At 47.0% G+C, this 6,778-nt stretch overlaps 1 pseudogene; it reads left to right on the forward strand.

Moving 5' to 3' along the window:
* The first annotated feature begins 4,438 nt into the window (after positions 1-4,438).
* Positions 4,439-5,689, forward strand: LOC143686577 (transcription factor Dp-1 pseudogene; annotated as a pseudogene).
* Positions 5,690-6,778: the final 1,089 nt, after the last annotated feature.

Here is a 6,778-nt window from a genome sequence, read left to right on the forward strand (position 1 = left end):
CTGTGCCCGGACAAGGCCTGGCTTGCTGCCCCCACCCCATTTTCACTGTCTGTCACATGAAGATAGCTAGCTTGCGATTTTTTAATTCTGGCTATATCTTTTAATTTTCTCTTTTTATTATGTATCTGTCTTTGCTATGTGAGAGTCTCAAAGAATGAATTCAAATGCCATCCATTTTTTAAAGCTTTAAATATTTCCTTTTATTGTAAGTCCACTAAAAAGTAGAAAAACAGTGTTTCAGTTTCCTGGCATGCAATGGGTGTGAAGTTTTTGTTTTTTTTTTTAAGTGAAGCCTCATAAAACTCACCCCTGTGTGAGCTCAGCTGTCCCTGCCCCGCCAGGGTGGCACTGGTGGACTCTCCCCGCCCCATACTGGCCACAAATAGTAAATGACCGCTCCTGTTTGTTTAAGCTGGTGGCAATAAATTCTCCTTGCAAAATACATTGTATCACTTTCTCTCTAGGGGCAGCCTGTTTGCTAATTAAAGTTAATTGTCAGTGGGGCTGAAGTCTACACTGACAGAGAAGTGGAGTGGGGGACAGCGGTGGAGACGCAGAGGGAATGTTGTGCGGCTGCAGAAAGGAAGGAAGTCGCGACGCAGGCGACCTGGGGACACCAGGTGATGCAAAACCAATCGGGAGCAGAAGAGCAAATATTGTGCGGTCTCTTTTAGGAAACACTGATAGGAAAACTGGGGCAGGGCTTGTGAGAGGCTGAGCTAAACTCTTGCCACCTGATAGCTCCCCGGAACTTTGGGTGCCTGTGTGACAATTAAGACGCCGAGGAAATTGTCAATTTTTAATAAGCGATTTTGTTGAGTTGTAGCAGCATGGACCCAGGGAAGTGGGCCTGGGATGCGCTGGCGGCCTGCCAGCCCCTCGGCCCCGAGTCACTCCCCTCCATCCCCCCCCACCCCTGCCGAGTGGTCCAGCTGGTCCTGAGCCACCGGGGGTGGGGGGGGGAGGAGGGGGGTGGGGGGGTGGGGGGGGGAGGAGGGGGGTGGGGGGGTGGGGGGGGAGGAGGGGGGTGGGGGGGTGGGGGAGGGGGGTGGGAGGCTGTGTTCGGGGACAGTTGCTTTCCTCCCACAGGCTCTGGGATCCCACAGACCAGCGTTTCTTTAAAAAATCGGAGGCTTTGAAGTGGGTTTGCTAACTGTTTCATTTTGCCAAGATTTCTTTTTAAAGGCACACAGCACTTGCAAGCAACATTGTTGTATTTTTAAGGGACATTTTCAAACACTCACACCCGCTCGCACAGGCAGGAAGGAAGGACGGATTTCAGAATCAAGACCAGTCCCGTGAACACGGAAGGACAAGACCCCACTTTGCACAATTCTCTGACTCCTTTCACATGTGACGGGGGAGGGTCCGGGGCTGACTGCTGCAGGGAGCTGGGTTGGGGGCAGCTGGCCAGGTCCTGGGGCCGCCAGGCCAAGCAGGTAAAAGTAGAGGACGCTAGGTTAAATCTGAGTTTCAGAGAAGCAAAAAAGTTTTACTGTAAGTAGGTCCCATGTATTGCATGGGACGTACCCGTACCACGAAATAATTTGCGCTCACCTGAAGTTCACATTTACCCGGCATCCTGCATTTTACCCGGCAGCGCTCGCCAAGGGGCACTCTCAGGACAGGGTGAGGGCTGAACGGAGCGTGGACAGGCGGCAGAACAACGCCCATGGGTGCCGAGTAACCCTGACCTGGTGCCTGTGACCTCTGACCTCGGTCCCCTGCAGCTGCAGCTCCCCCACCTGAGGGTATTCGCACACTCCCCCAGCACTGGCAGGCCCTGTCTTTATTTATGCTGTTAATGAAGGCAAATTAAGCCTCACTTACCCTTGAGGACCGCAAGATTGCTCTTGTGATGAGTGCAGACACCTGGCTGTGCTCGCTGGCCCGGGACAAACTGCCTTCCAGGCGCCATCGTGTCTTCATTCGGCATCTCTGCAGCACAGGGGCTGCCAGGTGGGAGGCTGGATGCCTCGCTCGGGTCTGTAGGGAACGCGGGAAAGCTACACAAGCTTGGTGCATCCCACGGAGCAGAGGGGGAGCAGAGGGGAAGCCAAGGCTCAGGGAGCTTGGAGCAGGGCTTAGAGCGGAACTAGGGTTTCGGCCCTGTCTCTATGGGTTTCCCTCCACCAGACCACTAGTTCTTGGCCTGGGGAATATGTTTAAAAGCCCTTCCCACTCCTTGCAGAAATTATGACTTAATTGGTCCAGGATTGGGCACAGGGCAGATATATATTTTTTTATTTAATTTATTTTGTATCATCAAACCAGAACAACATATAAACATGAACATTCTTAACATACAAACATTCCGTGCATGGTTACAATCAATGGCTCACAATATCATCACATAGTTGTGCATTCATCACCATGATCATTTTTTAAAGCATTTGCATCATTCCAGAGAAAGAAATTAAAAGAAAAAAGAAAAAACTCACACATACCATCACCCTTACCCCTCCCTCTCATTGACCACTAGTATTTCCATCAAGTCAATTTAATTTAACCTTCGTTCCCCCTATTATTTACTTATTTTTTTAATCCATTTTTTTACTCGAGTCCATACCCTCGATAAAAGGAGCATCGGACACAAGGTTTTCACAATCACACAGTCACACTGTGAAAGCTATGTCATTATACAATCATCATCAAGAAACATGGCTACTGGAACACAGCCCTACAGTTTCAGGTACTTCCTCCAGCCTCTCTAATACACCTTAAGCTAAAAAGGTGATATCTATATAATGCATAAGAATAACCTCCAGGATAACCTCTCGACTCTGTTTGGAATCTCTCAGCCATTGACACTTTATTTTGTCTTATTACTCTCTTGCCCCTTTTGGTCGAGAAGGTTTTCTCAATCCCTTGATGCTGAGTCCCAGCTCATTCTAGGATTTCTGTCAGGGCAGATATATCGAAAGCTCCTGGGGAGGTTCCAACGTAGAGAGAAACTCCCCTGCCGCTCCCCTCCTGTAACTTGGGTAAATGCACTGAAGTTCTAGCTGCTGGGGAGGGAAAGCGCCACAGAGGAGGGGAGGAGCCCATGGGGAGGATGTTCCCCCACAGGGCATGGCCACAGCAAAGGCTCTGAACGGATGAACCGGCCAGCCCTGAGGGACAGAGGGACAGCGCGCTGAGTCACATGAGAAGGCTGAGACTCAGGCGTGCAGATGGCGGGTTGCCTCGAGCTCTTCTGCAGAGGTCTCTCCACGCTTCCCCACGTCCCTTGGAGAGAAGCCCCGGCTCAGTGCCCGCGAGGATGCCAGCGGCTCTCCTTCCTTCCCACTCGACCCAGCGTTAGCTTTCCAGGAGGGGAGGACAGAAGAGGGCTAGAGGGAAGACCAGCAGGAAGTGATGAGGGCAGAGGAGACCAGGCGAAGGTTCCGAGAAGTCTCCCTTTGCAGGCTCTCACTGGGGCCCCAGCAGGCTTCTAAGGCGTGTCCTTGCACTGGCTGGCGTGAGTGGCCTCCCTCAGCGTGTTCCAAAGGACGGCCTGTGAGACCTGCAAGGCACCTTGTGCTAAAAGGGTTCCAGGGTCAGATAGGCCTGGAAAAGGCTCCATACTGGAACCCTACTTGGAGGTTCACAGTCACAGCACCAATGAAACCACTAAAGGCTCTGAGAAGTCCTGCAACAAAGGGAGGCTATTAAGGTTTGTTTAATCTCAGCACCGCCCCTTTTGACCTCCGAGCCTTCTTTTCTGTATAACAGTGACATCTATTCACATTTATGGAATATCCACTGGACACAGGCAGGAGCTATGTAAATATGGGGACTGCTCCAGGGAGCCCCACTGAATGATTCCCCAAAGGAAGGCGGGAAGTGGGAATATCACTGGAACCTGCAATGTCCGACTTAATCTTCCAGAAGAGCATTCCTCGGCTCCTGCAGCCACGGGTGCTTTCCTGGGCAGGGGTGAGGAGGCGGCGAGGGAGTAGCTGGAGTAGGGTTAGAGCTCGGGCCCAGTGCCCCCTCCCCTTCCCCCAGCCCAGGGAACAGCAGGAAGGGAAGCCCCCCCGGGAAAGCACTTTGCAGAAATCCACCACGGCTCTCTCTAGGGGAGGATTCCTCCAAGTTCTGAGGGGTTAGCCCTGACTGTGGTCTTGGGAGAAGCCCAGCCTCTGGGGGCCTCGGCAGGGGCCCTGCCTCATGGCAGGGAGTCCTCGGCTTCTGAGCGTGAGTGTGAGTAACCTGAGACCCCATCAGGCTGTCGTAAATGAAAACTGCATGTTTGAAATGGATGAGTAAAGCCTCCTTGAAAACTGTCAGACCAAACTGCCCCAAAATCGAGAAAAACGGAGCTTGCTTTAAGTCCTAATAAACATTGAGTTTAACTGTAAAATATTTCACTAATTTATTCTAAAACAAAAATAAGCTTCTAAAACATACCAACATTAACCTAACAAAAAGTTTCCATGGGCACTTTGGGCCAGTCTCTATGGGACCGCTTGTGGCCGCACGTCACCGCGCTCCCGGCACGTCACGCCGGCTCGACGCTCCCGGTACAAAGTAAAAATCATTGTTTCTTCTCTGGAGGGCGAACACTTATAGAATTGATTTCACGGATCTGGTAACATGGCAAAAGATGCTGGTCTAATTGAACCCAATGGAGAACTAAAGGTCTTTATAGACCAGAATCTTAGTCCTGGAAAAGTTGTGGTGTCATTAGTAGCTGTTCATCCTTCCACAGTAAATACCCTTGGAAAGCAACTGTTGCCAAAAACCTTTGGACAGTCCAATGTCAACATTGCACAGCAAGTGGAAACGCAACAGAAAAGGAGAGAAGAACGGCAAGGGTCTGCGGCATTTTTCAATGAAGGTTTGTGAGAAGGTTCAGAGGAAAGGAACCACTTCATACAGTGAAGTGGCAGATGAGTTGGTCGCAGAGTTCAGTGCTGCTGATAACCACATTTTACCAAATGAATCAGCTTATGACCAGAAGAATATAAGACGACGAGTCTACGATGCCTTAAATGTCTTAATGGCCATGAATATTATCTCCAAGGAAAAGAAGGAAATCAAATGGATTGGTCTGCCTACTAACTCGGCTCAGGAATGTCAGATTTTAGAGGTAGAAAGACAGAGAAGACTTGAAAGAATAAAACAGAAACAGTCTCAACTTCAAGAACTTATTCTACAGCAAATTGCCTTCAAGAATTTGGTGCAGAGAAACCGCCAAGCAGAGCAGCAAGCCAGCCGGCCACCGCCCTCCAACTCTGTCATCCACCTCCCGTTCATCATCGTGAACACCAGCAAAAAGACGGTGATCGACTGCAGTATTTCTAACGACAAATTTGAGTATCTGTTTAATTTTGACAACACGTTTGAAATCCACGATGACATAGAAGTATTAAAGCGAATGGGAATGGCTTGTGGACTGGAATCAGGAAGCTGTTCAGCCAAAGACCTTAAAATGGCAAGAAGTTTGGTACCTAAAGCTCTGGAACCTTATGTGACAGCAATGGCTCAGGGATCAATCAGCGGTGTATTTGTCACATCATCAGGTTCAACTTCAAATGGCACAAGGCTTTCTGCCAGTGACCTGACCAACGGTGCAGACAGAACATTGGCCACGAGTTCCAGCGGGTCTCAGTACAGTGGCTCCAGGGTGGAGACGCCCGTGTCTTATGTTGGGGAAGACGATGATGATGATGATGACTTTAAGGAAAATGATGATGAAGGCTGATTGTCTTGGCTTGTAGACTCCCCCGCCCCCTACAAATTCAGCTTCAGGAAAAAATGGTTAGGGAAGAGAAACTTTTTTTTTTCTTTAACATGGGTTTTTCTTTTTCTTTTTGGCCTACCCCCCAAAAGATATTGGTAAGCTATTGAATTTAGATACACACCTCCAATAAGCAAGCAAGGATGGTTTTTCGTAGGATTTTTAAAGATGTGGTGTGGACACCAGTGTGCTGATGCAGAGTCTTTATTTACTTCTTAGGATTTTGTGTTTTCATTTTCTAATTTTTTTTTTTTAATTCACAGTTCATTTTTGCCCCCTTAACAATTCTTGCTGAGTTTGCTAAAGAAATTGTACTTCATCCACATCAATGAAAATAAAATGCTAACCTTTTGTGGAAAATGGTACACTGAATGGCCATTTATTTGCAGTGTCTTGAATGGTGCCACTAACCAATGGATAGCAAGATTACATAGCAAGTTTTTATTTTGTTAAATCATGCAGTGTCCAAAGAACCAAGCAAAATAAGCAAAGCTCTACTTTTTTAAACATTAAAGCGCCATAAATTTTATTATGCCTTAATTTTCCCTTAAATTATATTAACTATTGTGATTCCATCAAGCTTTTATACTTTTTTTCCCTCTGTTTTGCAGCAGACAAATTACAAAGGTTTTTGTTTGTTTGTTTTTTGTTTTTGTTTGTTTGGTAAAAGTTTATTGCCATGCTGGTGCAACTATATAAACTATCTTGAAGGCTTGGAATGGTTTATTGCTTATGGTAAAATTTGATTGATTTCTTACAGGCAACGTTTGGAAACTTTTTATTATATAGTTGTTTACATACTTCTAAGTCTATCATTTAAAGACATGTACTGAAACAAATGTTGTATTTGTTTCGTAAACATCTTCCTGTAATCTATTATAAAGTTGAAATTAAATATAGAGAATGTTTTAACAAGTTTTTTAACTCAAAATTTGTCAATCATTTTTAATAGTTCTTTTTTTATAAAGAGAAAAAGGAATTTCAGGGCAGGCAGTAGTCTCTTTTAAAATTTATTCACAAAACAATTAACTGCACAGTTGCTGTTAGCTGCCT

This window comes from Tamandua tetradactyla, chromosome 6 (assembly GCF_023851605.1).
Source record: "Tamandua tetradactyla isolate mTamTet1 chromosome 6, mTamTet1.pri, whole genome shotgun sequence".
In the NCBI taxonomy this organism is placed as follows: domain Eukaryota; kingdom Metazoa; phylum Chordata; class Mammalia; order Pilosa; family Myrmecophagidae; genus Tamandua; species Tamandua tetradactyla.